We start from the raw sequence: 25,263 nt of genomic DNA on the forward strand, positions 1-25,263 counted from the left end.
GAGAAATACAAATTAAAACAACCTCAAGATATCATTTTATGTTTATCAGATCTGCTAAAGTGATTGAAGAGAGAAGTGTCAAATCTTGAGGGGGATGTAGGAAAATTGGGACACTAATTCACTATTGGTAACATGTGAACTGATCCAATTTTGTCTAATGGTAGCCATCTCTAGGACAGGGTAGGGGTAGGGTAGAAAAAAGAAGAGGGGGAAAAAAGAATTTTACATGATAATTTTGTTGTATATTTCAAAGGAATAGCAAGTTGAGATTTGGAGTTTCATGTGCAATAATTGGATTGCTTGGAAATGCTTGTTTTATGTAAAAAAGGAAAATGCTAAGTAGAAATTAGAATATTGATATAATTCATTCTTTTATTTGTGATGAAGCAATAAATGACCATCAAATAAAGTGCCTTTCCATCAGAAATGAACCTTGAAGTAGAGGTTCAGAGGAACCAAGTACTTTCATACTTAGGTCTATAAGCCTAAGGGATAAGTAAGCATAAAGTCTCCAGCATGAAACTGAATTAAAGTATCTATAATTTCATTATAATTGATTAAGACTGTACTTGATGTTCTGAATTGTTTTTCACTCTTATCTAACCCATAAAGGTTTAAATAACTGTTGACTAACAGTTTTCCATATAAAGTTCTTTAATGTTTTTCTGCTACTTTTTCTTAATTAGAAAATTTCTATTTTATTTTTGGTGGGTATGAACAGAAAAACCAAGACACTATCCACCTAATGTAGTTTGTCTCTAGATATTTCAAAAGATATGTCTACATTTCTCCACTCCCCAGTGAGTTGGGAAAACAGAAATCATCGTAATTACACATTCTCTTCACCACTTGACTAATTTTCACAGTTTGATAAGCTGTCAGTTTCAAGATGTTACTGAATTTAGGAGATGAGATTGACCATAACTAAGCACTGGAAGATCTTTCTCCTCTGGTCCCTGGAAACACGACTACTGAGGCATGCCATACCCCATTCCTTTTATTTTTAAAAGGAGTCAAGGAAGAGGTCTGAAGCATATTGCCTGCTGTGCCTTCTCAAGATATAGAATCTCTTGGGGAAACCATTGTGCTGTGGACTAATGAATTTGAGAAGCCTAATTTGACACTGACATTTTTACGCATCATTTAATTGTTTCATGTTTAATTGCATTACAACAAAACTGACATCTGTGACAATGAAGATATAAAGGATAGTTTGTAAATCAAGAAAAGCAAAATGAAGTCTCAGAGTTGACTTCTCCATAGGGAAAAAGAGGATGAAATAGATTAACTTTCTCTTTTATAATATAGTACAGTGCAGTACAAGAGGGTGAATAAAAAAAAATCAATGAATGCATAAATAAATATAGCTTAATTTAAGTTATAGTACATTCATTTAATTAGTCCTTAGAAAGAACATAGTGTTTTATGTAACTCAACTTTTCAGAGTTTTCTCTTTAATCCCTTAATATTTTTTAAACGAAAATCTTTTAAAAATGGATTATAAAGTTTTTTTTTGTTTTAGTCAATATCTTATTCCCCTTGTTCTTTAGTTGTGGTGTACATTTCAAAGTTCCACAAAAATTTGGGAATGCATGAAATCTATAGATAGGTAAATGGAGGTACATTCTTCCTCAAGGGGAAATGTTTTCTCTGACTTCTTTCTTTTCTTTTCAACTTAGAAAATATCCTTCATGCCTTTAGTGTCATGAACTTTGCTTTTATTGTCATGTAACATTTTTACCTTTTCTTGATATAAGACAAGGATCACATCTGATTACCAAGGGTGGAGGGTGGCCATCCACTTTAATGGAAGCATCACCCCCATTATTGTAACCATGAATCCACCAAAGTAACAAAGTATCATATCCTATGGAAAACTCATAATTATCTTTTTATACTGATATTCAGTACTTGTACAATTATTCTGCTTCTTTTGTAACATATTTAGATGGTTTCTTCCTTTAAAATGTATCCTCTATTGGATGAAGAAATAAAAACTATCTATAGTCATATGAAAAATTACTCTAAATCATTATTGATTAGTGAAATACACATCAAAGCATTTGTAAGGTACTACCTCACACCTCTCAGATTGGCCAGTATGACCAGAAAGGCTATTGATCAATGTTGGAGGTGATATGGGAAATCTGGGACTTTAATGCATTTTTGGAGAGTTGTGAACTGATCCAATCTTTCTGGAGAGTCATTTGTAATTATGCCAAAAAGGCAATAAAAATGTGTACTCTCTTTTATTCAGAAATACCTCTACTGGGTCTGTACCCTGAAGAGATCATGAAAAAGGGTAAAAATCCCACATGTACCAAAATATTCATAGCAGATTTGTTTGTAGTGGCAAGGTGAAAATTGAGGGGATACCTATCAATAGGGGAATGGGAGAACAAATTGTGGTATATGTCTATGATAGACACTATTATTCTATTAAAAACTCGTGAAGGATGAGATTTCAGAAAAACCTGGAAAGACTTGGATGAATTGATACTGAGATGAACAGAACCAGGGGAACATTATATACACTAACAAAAACATGGGGTGATGATCAACCTTGATGGACATACTCAGTGAAATAATCAGAGAGAGTTTTAGGGAATTTGTGATGGAGAATACCATCTGTACCCAGAGAAGGGGCTGTGGAGTTTAAATGAAGACAAATCTTATTATTTTCAATTTTTTTGCAAGGTAGTGGGATTGAGTGACTTGCCCAAGGTCACAAGCTAGGTAATTATTAAGTGCCTGAGACCAGATTTGAACTCAGATCCTCCTGAATTCAGGGTGAGTATTCTATCCACTGAGCCACCTAGCTGCCCCATCTTCAATTTTTAAAAGTTGTCTCATGTGTTATGTAATTTTATCTCTAATGTTTTCTTTCTTCCTTTGGGATCTTATTATTTTCTCACAACACATTCAGTTCGATCCATGCTTATCATGGTTTTGCAAATATAAAACCTATATCAGATGGCCTTTTGTTGGGGGGGAGAGGGAGGGAAGGAAGGGAGGGAGTAAAACTCAAAACCTTGCAAAAGCATGTTTGAGAGAAACTACCATTGTACAATTAGAAAATAAATAAAATATATATATATATATATATATATATATATATATATATATATATATGTATATATATAAATGCACCCTACAACCAGCATGCCAAAAAGAACCATGGCCCTTCCATATTTAGTTCAGGGTCTTTAAGTGCAACTGTGGGAGAAATTAGTAACCTGCTGCCAACAGGCAAATGATTATCTTATTCATTTCTCCCTTCTGCTTTGGGCCTTAATTCCCTTATCTATTACATGAGGGTTTGGAACTAGATGTTTCTCAAATCCCTTCCAGTTCTAGATTTCTGATATTTATACTTAAAATTACTTATTTTGGCCCTTACACAATAAATATTAAGTTTATTATTGTGCCTCTAACCTTCAGTCAGTAAAAATCTATCATATCATATACTTTTCTGACATAGCCCTTCAGAACCAGTGTCTCAATTTCATATCATGAAAAGATGTCTGACAAGTATTTTGAGAAGAGAAAATCCTTCTTCCATTAAAAACAGATCTGCAAATCTGGCCTCAGACACTTAATAATTACCTAGCTGTGTGACCTGGGCAAGTCACTTAACCCCATTGCCTTGCAAAAACCAAAAACCAAATACATCCTTAAGATGTATATAAAAACGTTCCAAATTTTGGTGAAAAGTTTATCTAGCGAAGACCATTTCAATTATCTGTTTTTCTGTATGTTACCCCCCATTTCTACATCTACATCCCATTTATATATGCTTAATCATAACTAAAGGCATGGAAGAGGCTTAGTGTTTAAGATCCTCTTCCTTCCTCCTCTCCTCAGTACCTCATCCTCTCATAGTATATAGGTTGACTTGTCCATTTGTCAACAAGCCATTATTAATCATACATTACATGCCAGCACTATGATTGGTAAATGGAGGCACATTCTTCCATTTCTATCATGTTCTTCAGTAAGGATTTCAACTTGATATTTCCCCAGGGAGATAGAGGCTTATTTTATTACCTAACATTTGTTTACCCATTTTGTGTATAACAAAAAGATTCTGGTTAACCATCCTAGAGCCAGACTGCTCAGTTTTCCTTCCAGTGTCCTGGGCAGCCTTTGAAAGGTGTGAGATGTCTCTTCTCTAAGCTCAAGCCCCTACAATTGTTTTCTTCATTGTTAGTCATCAATGACTATCACTCCAGGAACATTTAACCACTTAATGTCTAATTGTTTTTTTTAAGGGATAATGTTTTTGGAAGATAAGGCAAGAACTAAAATACATATATTCCTCTCCAATACCTCAAGGATACATTTTCTGCTATATTCCCTCAATTTCTAGAAAGATCAAGCTCAGGCCTATCTCAGATTCTGCATAGCATTGGTCCCACCAAATTCATATTGAAATACATAATTGCTGTCAGATGACTTATTATATTAGCTACCAGATGATGGCTGGGTACCAAATTTATTCAAGGACAGTGATTTTTAATCTTTTTTGTATCATGGGCCTTTTTTTATCAGGCTTGTGAAACTTCTGAAACCTTTGTAAGAACCACATTTTTAAAAACATAAAGCAAATACATAGAATTTTAAAATAAACCTATCATATTGAATGGTCACCAGAATATTAAAAGCCTAATTTCATAGACTTTGAATATTGAGTCATATATTAAAATATGAAATTTACTATTTATATCTAACTAGCTCCCTTTCCCCACCAAAATATTTCTCATTCTCAGGATCATTTTCTATGTTTATAGATAGCATAAGATAATCAAGGGGCAGCTAGGTGTTGTAGAGGATAGAGCACCAGCCCTGGAGTCAGGAGGAGGAGGAGGAGGAGTTCAAATCTGACCTCAGACACTTAGTAATTGCCTAGCTGTGTGACCTTGGACAAGTCACTTAACCCCATTGTCTTAAATTTTAAAACATTAAAAACAAAAAAAATAAGATAACATAATTTGTTGTACATAGAATGAAATGCAAAAGACATTACACCAAATGGTTTGGTATAGAGAAAATCCCCTTCAATCATCTTGTTCTCTTGGTCCTTTTTCTTTTTCATAGTCCCACATCCAAAGGTACAGATAGAAATTCTGATAGCAATCACTACAGTCAATAAAAGGGAGAAATAGAAAGGAGCTTTCATTTTGTCTCTATCTAATGATATAAAAAGTGTCAGGGCATCCAACAAAAACTTCACATCAATCCGCAAAAATTTCACATCTCTCTTCTCTTTGAGGATTCTGGTTGTAGTCTCAACTCCATTATCCCCACTCATGATAGCAACTTATTGTGCCTGAAGGCATATGAGAGTCATAACAGCTGGCACACCAAAGTTTCTTCTAGACTGTGCTGTTTGTGGGGCCAGATTTCTCTAGGAAATTCCTGGTCATATTGTCTACTCCCTTCTTTCTCTCAAAAATATGAATGGACAAAAAGAAAGGAAAAGAAATTTGAGACTACTTGCAAAGAGGTAGATAAGATATTGTTCCTTTATCTCTATCAATGACTTCTGCCTCTACTAAAGACATGCACATATACACTAACCCAACTTTTCCCACCAAACAAGACTCATTTTTTAATCTAGATTAATCAGAGAAGAATAATGAATTTAAAGTGAGAGATTACCAAAAAGTACTTGCAGCATCCCTCTCTGTATTAATTTTCTGGCCACTAGGAATAGAGAAGAAAAGATGAGCATGGGCACTAGACTATTTCAGCCTATGTTGAACCTATGTATCAACTTTTTAAAAACCTGAGACTTCATTTAATTCAATATGCTTGTGTTTCAAATGAGAAAACTATGGACCTGGAAAGATGAGGTGTTGAGATTATTTGTTTCTGAGACTATGTAACCAAAAGTTGCTATTGGACAGAATTGGACTTGGAATCAAGGAATTTATGAGTCTGAATCCTGCCTCAGGTACCTTCTAACAGTGTGACCTTATACAAGTCATTTAGCCTCCATTTGGCTTGGTTTCATCTTTTGTGAAGTGGAAATAATAATAGCACCAACCTTCTGGGGCGATTGTGAGGATAAAATGAGATAACATTTGTAAAGTACTTTGTAAACATGAAAGCAATATTTAAATGTTAGTTATTATAATTATCACTACTATTATTCTCTGTCTGTAAATGGATCAGGAAATGGCTTGCCCAGAAAAATGATTCTTCAAAAGCAATGAATAAATTGGAATAGGGATAAAAATTATTTTCAATGTTAATATATTCATGTGAATCTATTAAACCTACTAAAATCCTAAGCAAATGCTTCATCAGGTATCAAGATAACCCTGAACCTTTGAAAGTTAAAACAGAAGAATAAAATCTTCAGCAGTATTGATGAAACTGTCAAGGATTCAGGGATAATATTTTGCAAAAATTCAAGTGCTATTATTATTAACAGTTTCTCATATATTTTCAGAGAAATTATCTAGTTGACATCATCACAGATGCCCATCACCAGAAGGTGGTCACCAGGGTATACATTCTTAGACCATAGTATCACCTTTCTATAGTCCATCTACATGCATGTGAAGAGAGTTGTATTTTATCAGATTTCCATTTTTCTTCTAAATTTTCCTTCAATACTCATAAGCCAACAGTAAAGGTTTTGTGAACCATATAGACAACTAAACTCAAGTCTTGGAAACATCTATTATAAACTTCAGAAAAATATGCTGGGTATTATTTTAAGTTTTTGATAGATGATAAAATTTTGTTATTATTTTGTAGATTTAGATCTGCAACACCTAAATTCATGAGGATGTTTGTTTCCTCCTGGGTACTCTGCTCTAAATTAAAAGAGCTCCATGAAATGATTTTTGTTTAGACCATTATGATTCACTGGTACTTGTTCTGTTTTTTTCAGTCTGTATCTTTCCAGATCTCCTCCCTTGGCTAGGTGCTAAAACTGTGGTGAGTGGAAACTGTTCCCTTAAAGTTAGAGAACTAAAATATTCCTCACTATGATTTTATGGGCTTTATGAACTTTCTCCTTGTCATGCCAGGAAGGGCAGAAGAGGACCACTGTCAGGTTTCCCTTCCTTCAATTGGCAACAAAAGCAATGAGCCCAGAAAGCACTTTATACAAAGATTCTGCTTTTTTTTTTCTAATTCAGTTCCTATGCCAGTCATCCGGCTCCATATCTGGCCACTGCACCCAAATGGCTCCTGAGGAGAATGTGAGAATCGTGACTTTGCACAGTCCTCCCTTACTTAAATCCAATTCACTTGCGTGTCATGGCATCACATTCCTAATGTCATGGTCGTTTTCAGAAGGAAGGTCAAACAACAGCAACTACCTTATGCATCTACATTACTTTGCTTCTGACAGTGAACCTCAAGCTCTAGAGAACACTACAGAGTAACAAACATAGCCAGCTCTTCCCAAAGCCAAAGGTTTCTGCTTGTTCCAACAACTGAGATGCCAGTAGTTTTGAAGTTCCCTCTTCATAGCCCTTTCATCTCAAAGTTGTTGTTCTTTTTTGATACTCCTCTGCAATGCCTCTTTCAACCAGCAAGGGTGGGGTCTATCTTCACTGTTAGCTTATGTCTTAGTTGGCTGAGTCTTTTTTGACTTCCTATGTCCCCCTATGTCCTGTAATATTTTGATTTAGGGTAACCCATCTCTAACAGATAAAAAAAACTTAAAATTCATAGTTTCATCATGTATTTCCTCATGGTCTTAGTTCTTTAATATGTGAGGTTTTTAAAAAGCTGTATCCTTCAAAAACTTGAAAATAATGATATGTTAATGAGTTAACAGAAAACAATCCACTGCAATTATTTCCACCTTCAGTCAGTTCTTGGGTCTTTGAACTGCTTCAAGTATGTCCTCCTGGAATTCTCTCTCCAGTCTCAGAAGTATCTCATGTTTCTTTTCTTCATATAAATGTCTTTCTCCCCCTGCCCTTTTCAGCAAACAAAATGTCCCTATATCAAAAGGACAATACCTTAGAGACAAAATTCCATATCTTTAAAATTTAACTGTGAGTACCCTCACCTCCACCCTTCTCATATCTGTTCTTCACAGTTTGAGGAACACCTCAATCAACCTGAAATATAGAGTATGTGAGCTATTGTTTGGAAGCCAATGACGTCACCAGAAATTCCTGTAATTGGTGGATTAAGAGAATCTGTCTTATTTTATCATTCAGTCAAGTTGATGGCAAAGTATATACACCTGAACTTCTTGGGGGGGGGGGTTTCCTGAGCACCAGGTAGGAACAACTAGCAAAGGGAGAAATTAACTGTTTTGGGTTCATTCACCATTTTAAATTGCTGTATATTATCCCAGAGTTCTTTGGAAGGTGTAAATTATGAGTTACATAAAAAGAATGCTTCTATAACATATAATTAGAACAGAATTTAAATAATTCACAGTTACATATTAATGTTTTCTCAATACTTTCATCTTATATTATTATTTATAGTACAATAAATCTTAGTCCTTTCATTCTTCTTCAGTGACTTCAATGTTTGATTTCTCCTACTTATTTACTTCGGTGTCAGAAGCCTCTACACAGTTCCCTATCCTTCCTTCTAAAATCATCCTTGGGCTATAGGATTTAGAAATATATATTTTGAGTTGATCTTGTCCAACTCCATTTTTATTCATGAGAAAAGTGAAGCCTAAATAGATGTACTATAGCCAAATTCAAGCTGGTGGTAACATTTTGATTGGATTAAAGGTCCTCCTCCTCCTTCAAATTCAAACCTCTTTTCACTGTCATATTACCTGGTGAATCTTCCTATTTCTTTGTTATTTGCCATAAACTCTATTTTCTACATCCTTTCTTTCCATTAGAATTTGGTGTTGTTACAAGAAACTGAAACTCTGGGCAGCTTTCTTTGATTACTTAAATTAGACTTTTCTCTGGGAGGGAATCTTCCTTCAGGCCCTGTAATCATTAGCACCTGTTGATTTCTCCAGGGTCTAGGAATTTGACATTAGTGTCCAAAGCTCAAATCAAACAGAGTCCTATCTCCCCCCTCAGCCCATACCAAGCTCCAGGATTGGTGATGCTGTCTACCACTGAGCACACTATACAAAACCTTCAGCAGAACACCTTGGAGAACATGTTGCTGCAGCCAAGGTAGAAGCAAATCTGGAGCTGGCTGCAATTCAGGGAGATTTTTACAGTCTTAATGGAGTTGAACTAATGACTAATGAAAGGCATAGAATCAACTACCTTGCTTCCCACATGAAAAAATGAGTGTCCCAGACCCTTCATCAGGCAAATAAGTTTTCTCTGATGTTTGGATAATGCAAAATATTTATATACTTCCAAAACTATAAATATGTCAGCCTAAGTATAGGTTTCTATCTGTAGTCTCAAAGGAAATAGCATCCTATGGAACAATGTAGAGGATTTGGTCCATAGGAACTCATATTGAATTGATCTGGGTAGAAGTATTGACCAAACTGTTGGAATCATTAGGAAATCTTCCTGCATTGAGTCCTTTCTTTGATTTGCATCATGCAAAACATGATTCAAGATAAAAAAAAATAAAGATTAGTAACTCCATGCCAGTGAGGAATTCACAATCTTTTGGAGGGGGAGGCAATATGTAAATAACTATGTACAAAGAAGATGTGTATGAGTAATTTGGAGATAATCTCAGAGAGAAGGTACTAACATTAAGAAGGACTAGAAAGACTTCTTGAAGAAGATGAGAATTTATCTAAGATTAGAAGGAAGCCAGGAAATCAAAGTGATGAGGAGAACATTTCAGGCATGAGAGACAGACAGTGAAAATGGATGAAGTTGTGTGAAGACTGGTAAGGAGGTCAGCTGTGATTGTCTCTCAACCATTCTCTAGGTATATTCACTTTAATACATGAGGAGGGTAGAGGGGGACTCTTTATAATGAGAGGATATTCAGCCATTCATGTTTGAAGCATCTTTCGCAAAGGGTCATCAACAGTAGGTAGAGGGGAAAGGACAGAAGTTTCAATGACACCTATTTTCTAGACTAACCAGACATCACAGCCTGCCCAAGCTCACTTATTCTTCTCTTACTGTGAAAAACCAAACTTTTACATTATTAAATAAAGTTAATTCCAGAACTGATGGGATTTGTAATTATGATTTTGAGTCATAAGTCATGAACTTTCATATTGCTGCAGTCATAATAGACATTTATATAGATATTTATATTTATTTAATGACCTTGAAGTACTTTGAGTCATCTCTTTAGAGTTTTTCCACAAATCAGTGAAACTGGTCATATGGGTTGGAGTCAGTATTTGAACACAGATTTTCTGACTTCAAGTTCACAACTCCCTTCTCTGCATTAATTATCCACTTTGACTTGGATTTATGATGTAGGAGGTCAACTCTCTACATAGCTGGTGGACAGGAATTGAGTCCTTAAGCTGATTGGAAACTATTCCCTTGTCTTCCTAACAGGACTGGTGATCATTTGACTCATGATAAATTAAATAATTCAGTTATTTGAAGAGAATTTGGCAGAATTAATATTCCAGCCCCAGAGCAGTTGGAAGCATTACCTCAAGCAGTTGCATACTAGACCCTGAACTAAAGTCAAAGCTATAAATAACTTTTTGTTTCCTCCTTTGACCTTTAGATTTGACAATCTGTTGAGAGTCTATTGAGCTGTTTTGACCTCAGTAGGAAGATAACAACTTGGATCCATTTATATTTTCTGGGGGAGACTTTTTCCCCAGACCCAGTTGATTGCTCTAAATCATTCATTTTAATGACTGGCACCAGGAATTACAACCTTTTACAAACCTATCTCAAATAGCATAAGGAATAAGCAGTCAGGGTAGGATATAAACATTTTCTTCTGTTATAACTTGTCCTGGTCAGCTTAGCCCTGACAACTTGTTCTTGAATTTTTTAAATAATTTTTGTTTTTTCTGGTTAGTCATTCCTACCATTTAAAAATAAAGTGATAAAACAAAAAAGTCATTATTGTTTATGTGTTTATGAATAAATTTCCTTCTAGTGTCCTAGATGGAACTTTAATGGTTGTTGTTATTGTCCTTCCATCTGGAAGAAGATCATGACATCAAGGAAATGATGCCATGACTTGCATATAAAAATAGATTAAAGTGAAGGGGTTTTGTGTAAAGAACCATCCAGAACCATCTGAACCCAGTGGCCTGATATAGTAAGAACAGGATGATTGGTATTGTTCTGGATATAGTGAGAGCCTTAACCTTTTAATGCCCCATATTATTGATGAACCCTGGCAATGCAGTATTGGCAGGCTTAGGGTAGTTGTACTTCATTCTTCCTTATCCAATGAACCTCAAAACTAACCATTGTGTCAACCATTGTGTGCTACAAGGAAGAAAAGGAGATGTATCCTCATCTCTCTCCTTAATATCAAGTTATGTTATTCTAAATGTGTATCTTTCATATTCTAATTGTTCTTTCCACTCATTATGTATATTGTTGCCTTGGTTATATAGTTTCAACTTTACATCAGTTCATGTCCTCTCATTCATCCCTATCTTATTCAAACTCATTGTTTCAGTAATATTTCATCATATTTGTGAACCATGATTTATTTTGCTGTCCCAGATCAATGAGTCCATTTATTTCTAAAAAAGATTTTTCATTGCATCCAATCCTTATTTCTTCCACACCCCATTCATAGAACTAAATAAAAAGATATGATTTTATTTCAACAAGAACAATGAAAATATATATCCTGGATTGAAATGTAATGATCAGATATTGTGAAATTATAAGTAATATCAGTTATAAATTATATTCATGTTATATATAATGTTAATAGATGATCATACTAGTGTTTTCATATATATATATATATATATATATATATATATATATATATATAATATGCACAGATATACATCTTCCCTAGATTCACTACCTAGAGGAAATATTCAATACTTCTAAGTGATTTATTTATGAAAATTTAAAAAAACCAATGTCCTTATTGAAGTCATAACTAAAGCTCCAAAATAAATTATGGATTTTGCTTTTCAGAAATATAAAATCTAATTCTGATAAAAAAAAAACTATGAGAGAGAGTCAGGGAACAAGGAACAGAAAGAAGGCTAGTAATTATACTAACTAAAAGTAAAAATGAAAAGTATTGTGATTTGTGACTTCTGAAAGGTATGAATTCAAAAGACCACTTTTGCTTTGAAATTATCCTGAAAAACACAGCTTGAAATTCCTGTACTTACTCTCCTGTACTTAGTAAGTTAGTAAATAACTTGTGCCAAGCCTTATGGAAGGACAGTGAAAGGGAGTGTAGTTTTCCTTTCCACTGGTGAAAAATTGTTAAATATTCAGTTTTCAAGCATGTCTTCTAGAGGTTTGGTGATGGAGTTTCACAATAGTCACTGTTTCAAGAATACATCCTGACTTTCTCATAGATCTGACCACCAGAAAAAAATAGTCTCCCTTTTTCTGGAAAATTCTAAATATAGACATAGCACATAACCTCTCTCTCTCTCTCTCTCTCTCTCTCTCTCTCTCTTTCTGTCTCTGATATGTGTGCATGTGCGCATGCGTGCGCGCACACACACACACACACACACACACACACACACACAGACACACACACACACACCTTTTTAGTCAACCCCATAGTGAAATTATGTCATTCCAGAACCTTGGCATATTTTCTAAATCTGATTCTCTGTCCACAACTATCCAAGTAAATGCTACATAATGCATTATAGTCTTAGAAAGCCTAGTAATCTGACAACACTCCATCCTCCTTCTTCTTATATTCTCCAGCTAAATACTGTCTGTACACAAGAATAATATAGTTCACCTACACTGCATTCTTCATTTGTTCTTTCCCCCAAGTTACAGTGCCAACAGTCAACATGGTTAATTTTTACAGAATTATAGAGTAAGAGATTGCATTTTAGAAATGAAAGGCACTTCAGAGATCATCCAAACCCCCACCCCTGACTTTCATTTTCATATGAGGAATGTTTTCAATGGAAGAAAATCAGCAGCCATGAATACTCAAGAGACTTAGTGGGCTTGTACAGATAATGGAAACCACTGACCTGTGGGTTGTGATGGCACAACGGCTGCTACTCAGGGGTCTATGAAACTTCCAGGCCTTGTTCCAAACACTGTCTCCAGTGTGCCAACTCAAAGAAAGGAAAAAACCCACAAAGCAGTGAAATATAGGGAAAATATGGAATAGGAACATAAAAAAGCAGCATAATGAATGGCACTCAGAAATACTTGAAAGGCTTCCCATTCTGATTTTGTTGCAGGGGAGAAAGTCCATAAATTCATTTTCCTCTGAATTTTTGGCTGGGATTACTATAGTGCACAACCTTGCATTGCTTGTTTTTGAACAAAGATGTGAAAAATAAAAGAATAAAAACTTTGTTTTGTTAAAGACAGCTTTTGCTACATAAATAGACAATTATGTAGGCAGTTGCTGAGGTGTGAATTTCCCCCATGCATTTTAATTTTTTCAGACTTTAAAGCCAAGGATTGAGCCCTTAAAGAGTTATAATGACCACTAAAAGAACAACTTTTATATCTCCACTTTAGGTCTGGTGAAATAGTGGGGGGGGGGGGGTGGAGTTGCTCCTGCTCCTTTACATAGCAGAAAAAGGCTGTGTTAATAATTTTCCCAGTAACTCACTAGCTTTTGTGGTGTACTGAATCTAGAAAGAATACTGGATCCAGAGGCAGAAGACATGGATTGAAGTCTCAGCTTTGACCAAATTGTGATCATGGGTCATTCAGTTAATCTCATGAAACTTCAGTTTCTTCATCTGTAATATGGAGTCCCCTGACTACCCTATAAAGTTATTGTAAGGATCAAATAAAATAATATATCGAAAATGCTTTAAAAGACATCTGTCTCTATTTATGGCTCTCTAGATACATGAAACTTACCTATATTGTTATGTTTAGATATACATCCATCCATATCTATATCTCTCTCTATATATATGTATATGTATATATATGCAAATACATATGTTATTGCTGTTATATGTTCTGCAAGTATTTTCTCAAAGTGGATTCCAGTGGTCCTTAAACAATCACCAATGAATCTTAATAAAACAGTCTGGTCAGTGGTTGCAAAGCAACAAAAGAAGGTATTTCCTTTCTAAGACATCTAGAATAGTATATTATCCTAGAAAGCTGGGATAAGAATAGTCAGGAAATGATCATTTCCCATTATAGGAACCCTTGGCCTGAAGACCTTTACTAATTCTTTATTGATGAAGAATTACATTGCTCCTCAGCAATTCTTTCTACTTCTCAACAAGAGTTCAGATCCCTTTTCTTTATTAATAACTACTAGAATATTACCAAAAACATATAATGACTCCCCAAAATGTAGTAAGAGTTAGTCATCCCTGAATTCCACAAAAGGTTTTGCCTCTTTTCAATGCAGTAGTCTATATTGAATTTATCAAAATTATTCAAAGATAATGGAAAGTGGTTCAGTCATCATATCTGTGAAATTTCAGTTTCTCTAGGTCATTTAATTACCATCTTCTTGGTTATTTTTACTAATGGAAGAACAGAGTAATAGGAATTGCATTGAATTTGACCTTTATAAAGCTTAGCCTAAATCTAGCCACCACTGAATAGTTGTGAATCCTTTGGACACATAGAATACCTCAATTCTCTGGGATCTAAGTCTCTTCCTCAAAGGACTGCTTTATACACACCACAGCTCTAGATGAAGGTAAGTTATTCTTTTGAAAGTTAAGTCCTGACTAACATTTTGTCTATTTTTCCTGTTTAAATATAATTTTGATATAAAAAAGCAAAAAATAGGTTTCAAGGAATATTGCTTTTTTACTGTGTTTCTTATCTTCCTAGCTAAATCATGCAGAGGGTGTCCCTTTTCTTGATCTTTCCCTTACTCCAAATAACCCATTTTTAGACATCTTTTTCACTTGTACATTAGCACTGGAGAGAGTGGCAAAGAAGTTGGATAATTGCTTTTTTAAGATATTATAGAGAATTCTTTTAGAAGGTCAGATTGATTGACTAATATCTAACATTCCTTCTACCTCTCAGAATCTATAATCCCCTCATGTGTTGTGTGTGTGTGTGTGTGTGTGTGTGTGTGTATGTGTGTGTGCAAGAGGGTTTCCTTTCCATGACCCTCAAATCATAGGTGTAGACTTCCCTTTCTCCTTTCTTTGGGAGCATCCCTGTCTTGCCCAAAAGAATATCAAGCCATGTTTGTAACCATTAAGGCAAGTATAAAGGATTTTTGTGGCAGGAGGGCTTCTTTATATTGAAATTATTCTTGCTCTTTTCTCTTTTTTTTCTTCCTACAACTTTGGACTTTCCAATTAGTAGGGGATGTTCTATGGCTCTAGAGACTGTTATTGCAAAAAGCATATCTGCCTCAGGTAAAAGTCTAAGCCTCCCAACAGGGAAGAGAGATAATTGCTCAATTTTTACACTTTGTTGAGGGACTCCAGGGTCTCCCTCTGAAAGCCTTCAGCTCAGCTTCGCATCTGTGGCTATTGTCTATGATTGACTTATATGGTACTAAATGTCCCCAGAGGCTTAGGATGAAACCATTAGTCTGGAAACAAACTCAAAAAAGTATTTTATTCCCTTTCTCTATGTTCTTGGAGTGGGTCCAATTCCCTGTCCCTAGGGGTTAAGCTTTTTTTCTTCTACTGTAGAAGCTGATTTCTGATTTCTCTTTTAATTAGTCAATTGACTAGATTCATGCTGTTTTCCTTCTGCTAAACAAGAAGAAGGCAATCTTAGCAAGAGTTCAGAAAAAGGAAATTGAGAGCCATCATCTAAAGGAAAAATTTTATTGATGCCTTTGTTCTTTTTGCATCAGTTATTTTTCCAATAAACTCCTACTTACTGAATCCTCCATGGTAACAAAGAAAAAAATTAAGAAAAATTAATTGAAATGGCAGTGACCAACAGATTGGTATACTCCACATCTGTGGCCCTCCATTTACAAGAAGGAAAGAAATATATTTCATCATCTCATCTTTGGGACTAAGGCAATTAATTGCCATTAATCTGAGTTTCAGTCTCCTTTAGGTTTTATTTAAAAAATGATGTCAATGTGTATATTATATTCCTGAGAATGGTATTAAAAATAACAACACCTTTATTCCATCAGTTTCTTTAAAATATCAAATCTGATAAACCCTTTTTGTTGGCATAGTATATTGTTCCCTACTAATACATTTTCATAGTAACATTATTGATAAATTATTCATTCATCTGTATGAATATGCTTTTCTCAGACCAAAGTTAATGTATCAGAAGGAGTATCTATCTTTATGTTTTCTTCCTCCTTACCCTATTTTACCCTATACAAATCTCATTCTTCTTGTAGTTTCTGATCCACATGTGGAAAAATATATCTTTCTTATATTCTGGCAAAGCTTTTCTGGGTAATAGAACGAAAGAGAATGGGAGATGACATATTTTCAGGTTATATTTTATTTTTGGTTGTCTATAAATGTATTTACCATTTACAACAGCAATGAGTATGATTGATTATCACTTTACATTACTAATTATTGATATTGAGCAAGATATGCATGTTAGAAGAAATCCACGTTATCTGACTTACAATTCAAATGGTTATACATCAAGAAGATATTGGACCTGTTATTGGCTATGTATGCATGGGTTGACATATAAACTTTGTTTATTCACCCAAGACCAGGAAAAGGTGTATACTCAATAGCTACAGCAAACATTTAATTATTCTTGTATTTCTGTAAAGGTAGAGTAATTTGGTTAAAATAAATTAGGTGGAAGTCACTTTGGCAGCATATGTACTAAAATTGGAACAATTCAGAAATGATTATTAGCATGGCTTCTGTTCAAGGATGACACACAAATTCATTAAATAAATTAAGTGCATAAACAAGTGATTGTAAATGAATGAATTTGAAGTAAATGTGGAGAGGTAATGGTTCCATATGCCATGTGAAACCCAGGCTAGGTTAAACTTGTTTAAACAACTGCCTTTTCAATTAAACCATTAACAAACGCCCATTTTTTTCTCTTCTGAGTATCTCCCTTTGTCTTAGTAGTTGGGATGATGCCAAATAATAATGCATTGGTAAAGGGACAGAGAAGTTAGAGTGTTAAAGGCCCAGTGTGAGGGGAGGGGGAAATCTACTTTGAGAAGAGAAAAATTATACTTTTAAAGAGAGAATTTAAAAGCAAGAAATAGTCTTTATGATTCCATAATTATTCACCATTTTAAGAACCTAAGAAAGATCTCAATTGATAAATGGTCAAAGGATATGAATAGAAGTTTTCAAATGAAGAAATTAAAACTATATATAATCCTAAAAATGCTTCAAATCATTATTGATTGGATAAATACAAATTTTAAAAAAAATGAGGTAGTACCTCATACTTATCAGATTGGCCAAAATGAGAAAAAGGGAAAATGATCAATGTTGGAAAGGTTTGGGGAGGATTGGGACATTTATGCATTGCTGGTGGAATTGTGAATGGATCCAATGAATGGATCTGACCATTTTGGAGAGCAATATGGACCTATGCCCAAAGAACAATAAAACTATTCATACCCCTTTACCCATCAATTCTAAGTCTATATCCAGAAGGAATTATTAAAAATGGTCAAAGTCCTCTATGTTCCAAAATATTCATAGCAGCCCTTTTTGTAGTGGCAATGAACTGGAAATCGAGGGGATGCCCATCAATTGGGGAATGCCTAAACAAGTTATAGTACATTAAAATTATGGAATATTATTTTTCTATAAGAAACAATAAATTGTCAGACTCTAGAGAAGAATAGAATGACTTACAGGATCTGATGCTATGCAAAGGGAATAATACCAAAAGAAGATTGGACACATTAATAACAAAATTGTGAGATGATCAATCTTGATGGAAGCAGCTCCTCTCAGCAGTTCAATGAGTTAGGATTAATTGTTTTAGAGTGGCTATGGACAATGTCATCCTCATCCAGAGGAAGAAAATCAAAGCAACCAAAAAACCCCCAACCTTTCAGAATCTGATGAATACTTTGTAAAAATTATCTCTTTCCCCTAATCCTAATTCCTCATACCAAAAATGACTAATCTGTAAACATGTTTATCAGAATTATGTAAATACAATGCTAACCTGTCTGTTGCTCAGGGGAAGGGGGTGAGAAGGGAGGGTGGAAGAAAATTTTGAGACTTAAAAATATACATGTGCAAATGGTTGAAAAAAATGTAAAGACCTAAGAAAGTATAGATGGAATAAATTTACAAAGGAAAACTATGGAATAAACCTTTGCCTAGCAACATTCCCCTTTGTTTGAGAGAACATTTTACTTTATTTGAAGTGGGTGATGCCATTTCCATATCAGGATTACCTGGACCGTATTCCTTTTTTTCATTGGAATGGAGGGATAATGTTTCTCAGTAGCATCTGAGTGAGTTTTGCCTTGGCCTAACCCTTAGTGAAACAGCTAAGAAGGAATTATTTGGCTTTTTCTTTTTTCTTCTTCACCACACAACAGAGGGGTAATAGACAACAATAACGAGCAAAAGCCAAGTGCCTTCATAGAAATATCATTACATAGATAATTATATAGAAATAGAGGTTTCAAGTTGGATGTGTAGAGGCAAGTAAGGTAAAAAAGGAATTTAAAAATTATTCTTGAAGTTTTAAATTCCAGGACCTTGCATGAGTACCTTAAATAATCTTCAGACAAGACTGAATTCATGTTAATAGGGAAATGAATCATTGCCCAAAGAGAAAGGTGCCTCACTTTTCCTTCAAACAGTCCTTTTATGTAATCCTTCCTTCTCTGTGGGACTCAGCTGTTTTAGAAAGCTTCCTGATCTCTTTCCCCAGTTCTTCCCGAATCCAACCATGTGTTTCATACATTCAATAGCATGGTTATCCCTGTACATTGGCACAATCTTCCCAAATCAACAGTCCTTTACCTATCATTGTACTTGCTATTCACAAACTTACTAGTTTGTTTTACAATCTGAGTTTCTACTAAATAAACTGCTGCTAGGCTAGCAGACTTGGTCATGAAAGTACCTCTCTCCCCAAAGTTACACAATGGTCAATGAAAGTGAATGTAGCCTTTGGTGGTCCTAAAAAAATAAATTTAGATACCAGACATATCCTGTATGTAGCTGATGACTTTGCTTTCTTTTCCTCTCTCCCTTATCTCCTTCTTACCACTGAACCTGCAAAGATCTTAGTTGTAATTCCAATGATAATTTATTTTTCCTGACCCATTTGCTCACAACATATCCTAATCTAACTGACAGACAAGAAATAATATTTAAAAAGTAAGCCTATCAGAACAGAATTATATACTAAAATAATAAAAAATAAAGTAATATAATTTATGAATATAATCAATTGATAATATATACTATCTTAATTATATATTAATAATATATAATTGATATAATGTATTAAATAAAATAACAAAAATTAAATTAAAAATTAAAACTAGTCACATTCTAGAATGAGGATTATATTCTTTCACTTCCTACTCAATATTCTTACTGTTTTCTGTCACAGACCAGGGGAAAGTTTTGTGATTTTATGAACTCTTGGGTCATGGTAGGAGTATTAGTTTGGGCAGCACTTTTTCTGTAGCTGCAAGGTATTTCCAAATGGTCCTAGGGTTAGACAACAAGTCATTGCCAAGAATCACCTGTGTCCACTGCACAACCTCAAAGTGCTTGGTCTATAACGTCTCTCTCTCTCTCTCTCTCTCTCTCTCTCTCCATGGTTCCTAGTTGTTCTTTCTCTATGCAACTTATTTCTCTGTTAACCTTATGTCTATTACACATTCATACCTTGATAGGAGATAACAAAACCCAAAAAATTCCTTCATGGACATATCATTAGTGACAGGGCCAGAATACAGTCTTCTTAGACAGTGATAGAAGAGTAAATACCCTTCTAGAAGCTCATTTAATAAATGATGTAGCAACTGTATTCAGCTTTGATAGAAAAAATTCTTTTATTGCTCCCTCTAGTACCTGTCAGAAACAGATAACCTATTTTCTTTTCAGTCAAAAGGATAAAGGGATAACAATAGGGGGAAGAGGAGAGAGCTGATCAGTTTTGCTCTATATTCTCAAAAGAAACCAGTTTCCCATGACAAACTTTTTTTTCAACCAATACAAATCCCAATCACTTTTTCTTTTTAGTGTTGTGTTGGCGGTGGGGGATATCATCATCTGATAGCAAGACTTGTGGTGATGATACTTCATTCTCCAAAAGTAGTACACAAGAAAAGTTTAATGTATATGAAGCTGAGAAGTAGTGATTCAATGGAAGTAACATTGACTGAGTAGATAAAAGGCTTAAGTTTTAATCCCAGTTCTACTTCTAAGTCATTGACAAATTAGTTACAGTCATTTGGTTTCACTTTTCATAAATAGAGAATTAGGTTGGACTAGAAGATTGCTAAGACATTTTATTTAACACAGTGGCTCTATTGAAGAGTGGACTGGACATTGAGAAGATTTAGATTAAAGTATTGCCTCAGACACTTAATAGTTGTGTAACCCTAACAAATTGCTTGACCATCGTATCAGTTTCCTCATCTCTAAAATAAGAAAAATAATGTTATCTAACTCAAAGCGTTGTTGTAAAGATCAAAAGATATATAATATACATTAGTAAATTAATGAGTTAAAGAAATGTTAATATCATGATTATTAATGTAATTCTCATTTTTCTCATCTTATTTTTGATTTTCATTTTGATTTAAATAGAAATGATTTATGAACAAGTTGGCACCCTACGATTGAACTTTATGGTTAATAAATGATGGAATAGTATAAAAGTAGATAAAAGGATTACTTTTGGGAGTTGATTAAGAGATTTGGAATATAAGGTTATCTTGGGTTTACTAAAAGCATATTCTGTATAATTCCAGGACAGGTAGGACAGGTTAGCATCTATTTGTCCTGTTATCCCACAATTATTAGGTTTTCCATTAGATCTTTCTATTTTGAGAACTTTCATTCCAAAAAGTTACAAAGTTCTGAGTTGGTGGTATGATGATATCTATTATAAAACATTATTCTTAAACTTGTATAAGTCAGTTTATATCAGAGTGATTTTGTTGTTTAGTCATTTTCAGTCTTGACTGATACTCCATGACTTCTGTTAGGGTTGTTTGACAAAGATACTGGAATGGTATACTATTTCTTTTTCTAGAATATTTTACAAATGAGGAAACTGAGGGAAACAATGTCAAGTGACTTGCCACGGGTAACTAGTAAATGTTTGAGGTAATACAACTAGTAAGTGTTTGTGGCCCCATTTGAACAACGGAAGAGGAGGCATCCTGACTTGCACTGTTTCCACTGTGTTGTCTAGCTAACTGCCTATCTGATTCATTAAAGGCAACAGGATGATAGAGTAGATAGAGTAGAAAATGTGCCTGGAATTCATGTTTAATTTCAGATAATTGCTAGCTATGTAACCCTGGTCAAGTCATTTAACTTTTCTGTCTCAGTTTTCTTATCAAGAAAAATGGAGATAGCATTTAGCTTCAGATTAGTTACATGGTTAAATTGAGATATTTGAAAAGTATTTTGAAAACCTTAAAGCACTGTATAAATCCTATTATTATCGTTATCTTTGTCATCAAAAGATTTGTCTGTGATTCTTGATTTCACTAAAGTTTATTTGTTTACTTCTCAAAGACACTTTGGGGTTTTCATTTGTAATATGGGTATACACTATTTTATGATTCTTTTATATTCTTTTATATATTTATATTTATTTATATTTCATATATTTTTACAATTCTTAATATTTGACTAAATCTTACTAGGAATTTAATAGATATACATATGCATGTCCATATATATAAACATATATATATATATATATATATTTATATTTGCAACCTTCAGTGATATGTTAAAGGTTTCTGCTTCATTTTTTGCTTTTTTATCCCCAAGACTTAACCCAATTCCCGGAGCATAGTAGGTAATTAATCAATGCTTGTTGTTTAATTTGTATAGAATTTTAATCTTATTTTGTCTTTCTCCTAGGCTTTCCCTCCACTTTCCTGTAACTATTGGAATCAGATAACTTGACTTCAAGTCAGGACTCTGAAATTCATCATGTGACCTGACCCATAGTTTCAGGTTTTCATCTACAGAATCAGGAATAATAATTCCTGAGTTTCCTACAAGTTTACTGAATTGTTTTGAGTAAAGCCTTTTGTGAATAGTAAAGGGCTATGGAGGATATTGATCATTTCCATCATGCAAATTGTGTTTAATCTAGCTATGTTCAAGTCAGATCTATAGCACATGCCAAGATAAAACCCTTGTACTCTTCAAACTATCAGCCAGATTTCACTTATGCAGCATTACTAAGCAAAAAGGAGATTCTGACAGTAAAATCTGACCTATACCACTCTAGGAATAGTTCCTTAACCAATTTCTTCTTTAGACTTCTCAGACTCCCAAACTTTCTAAGGAAGGGAAAACTCTGAGCTACATCTTCCTCCTACTGCATGTTATGGTACAGATAGTTGTGTTTTATAAATGTTTATTAAAACTGTCAGTATCCTGCAGATTGGAATTGGCATTTCTATTCTCTACTCCTTAGTGACTCATACTTATCCTTTGACTCATCCATTTTAAAAAATACGATCTTCACAGTTTGAGAAAAATGCTCTAGAAATAAAATTTTTTTAGCTATTTGTGCTCATTCTAAATTTAGTCCAAGAAGTAGGTACAATAAAGCCACATGTACTTCATTTGCATCGTTAGATGTAAAAAGAAAATTAATATATCATATCTTGCCTCATTCTTTTCCATTCCTCCCCCCATCTTCCCTAAGGAGCCATTTGCTTTTTCCATTCTTTTATATTTGCCTGGAACCAAGAATTGAATTGGAATGTCTATGAAATTTTAAGAGATTAAAGACCAGGATTTTCCTATAGTGATACATTTAAGTCAGTTGTTCAATATCCTTTTATGGTTGTTGAATCGTTTTTCAGTAGTATCATATTCTTTATTACTCCATGTAGGGTTTTCTTGGCAAAGATCTGGAATGGTTTGCCATTTACTTATCTAGTTCATGTTGCTGATGTATAAACTGAAGCAAACAGGGTTATGTATCTTGCTTAGAGTCACATATCAAGTAAGTATCAAAGGTCAGTTTTGAACTCAGGAAGAGTTTTCTTGATTCCAGGCCCGGCACTCTATTCATTTTGCCACTTAACTGTACTATAAAATATACATGGGGCCATAGATTTATGGCTGAAAGACATAGAAACCTTATCTTACCTTTCACCTTAAATTAGAGGTCATCAAGTGAACTCCCCTCATTTTACAAATACAAACACTGAGGTCCACTGTCATCAAGTTATTTGCCCAGATTCACATAGTTAGTAAATGTGTAAAGCAAAATTCTATTCAGCTCATTTTGTTTCCATTCACAGACTTGATCAATTATACCACATTACTTTTATTGTTCTATTACATAATAGTCTGTAGAATTTAACTTTTGGTTTTTCTCTGGTTCAATCTCTTTTTTTAGGAATATGACTTTTCCAGGAAGCAATGAGTTGTCTCTAATTGAAGGTATTACAAGAAAAGGCTAGATGGCTTTTGGGGGACTGTTTTAGTAGGATTTGGACAACTAGGTGGCACATCCAGTCTTAGAATCAAGAGGACCTGAATTCACATCTGACCTAAGACAATTTCTAGTTTTGTGACCTGGGAGAAGTCACTTAACCCTGTTTTCCTCAGGTCCCTGGTTTGCAAAATGAGATGGAGAAGAAAATGGCAAACCATTCCAGTAGCTGCCAAAAACTTCTCCAAAGGGGAAACAAAAGAAGAAGAAATAGAACCATGAAATGACTGAGAATTAAAAATAGTAGATATTTATTTCAAGAACTAGACAACCTTGGAAGTTCTCCTCAGTTTTAAATTTCTATGGGGCTAGCTTGAATAAGTTTACTAAATGTTTTGAAGAGAAAAAAACATTGATTTTTGACTTCACTCATTGGGAAAAAAATGTGTACATCACTTTAATATGGTTTGATGTTCATAACACTGATGCAGTTTTTTTTGTAACTCTTTGGATTCCAATTTTAAAAAATGGCTCCCCATCCTTTCCCGCCCCACTACCACTAATGAATAAGAAAAATAGAGACATCGGAGATCATCTTTAGTTTCACCAAGAGTAGAGATATTAAAGATCATATCCATCTCCACCCATCCAAAGCCACACTAATATTACCACTTATTTACTATATTTCTATATTACTATATATCTATTTCTCTGTCCCAGAGGAGCAGAAGAGATTATCTTACTGGTCAAACTCTTGGTCCTACAAACTTTCTCAGCATCTCTGGAACAATTATTTCTATACATGAATATTATGAAAAATGTTTTAACATCTAAAAACAAGTGTTTTTAAGTGTTATTCCACCATAGACATCTGTACTCCTATATAAGAACATTTAGAGTTTTTCTCAGAGCACTATTGTCTTTGGTGGCAAAATTTTAGTTGAGGAAAAGGCAAAATTCTTGCAAATCATTCTTTTATTTGTTGACCTTTTAATTTCATCTTCAACTATATTCAGAATGATTGTGTTTAAATAGTTCTCTAATCCTACTCTCTCTAGGCTACTAATTATCCTTACCTGTTTTTTGTGGGTTTTTTTTGAGGATACCTATCCTAATCTTCCACCATCCTTCTTTATGTTTATAAATAAAAAAAATATTCTAAAGTCACATTTCCATCAGTTCATATCTCTTTGCTTAGCAAGTATGGCAAGCGTTTGTTGAATAAGGAGCCTTTTAAGTTTATTAACTCTCTGTTGTGCCTTTGACATAGTTAAACTTTTGAATCAAATTATTATAATGTCTCTGTTCTTTTGTATTTCGTACTGTTTGTATTTTGTATTATAATTATATTTTGAAGGTAAACTTAAACAGTTTTTCCATACTTGTGTACATACACAGATTCACACAATCTTATATTGGACACATTGCAAATAGACAACATATTGGAAAGAGAATTAAATAGGATGAGGAGAGCAAGCTGCATTGCTTTTTGGGAACTGTATACTACATTCAATGATCCCCAAGTTTTTCCTGAAACAATGGCTCATCTTTTCAGTATCAGCAACATGTAGATATTATATGGTGCTGATACAGAGATGGTTGCAGTCTCTAAAGAATTAAAAATAAGCATCAATTCTAGATTAATATAGAGGTATACACTGGTTGTGAGCAAGCT

General features: G+C 34.1%; 1 non-coding gene across 1 annotated transcript; it reads left to right on the top strand.

The window, feature by feature from the left end:
• Positions 1–16,796: 16,796 nt before the first annotated feature.
• LOC141519737 (U6 spliceosomal RNA) lies at positions 16,797–16,902 on the top strand. The gene has a single exon (XR_012477387.1). It is a non-coding gene; the product is annotated as a U6 spliceosomal RNA (small nuclear RNA).
• Positions 16,903–25,263: the final 8,361 nt, after the last annotated feature.

This window comes from Macrotis lagotis, chromosome 3, assembly GCF_037893015.1.
Source record: "Macrotis lagotis isolate mMagLag1 chromosome 3, bilby.v1.9.chrom.fasta, whole genome shotgun sequence".
NCBI lineage: Eukaryota > Metazoa > Chordata > Mammalia > Peramelemorphia > Peramelidae > Macrotis > Macrotis lagotis.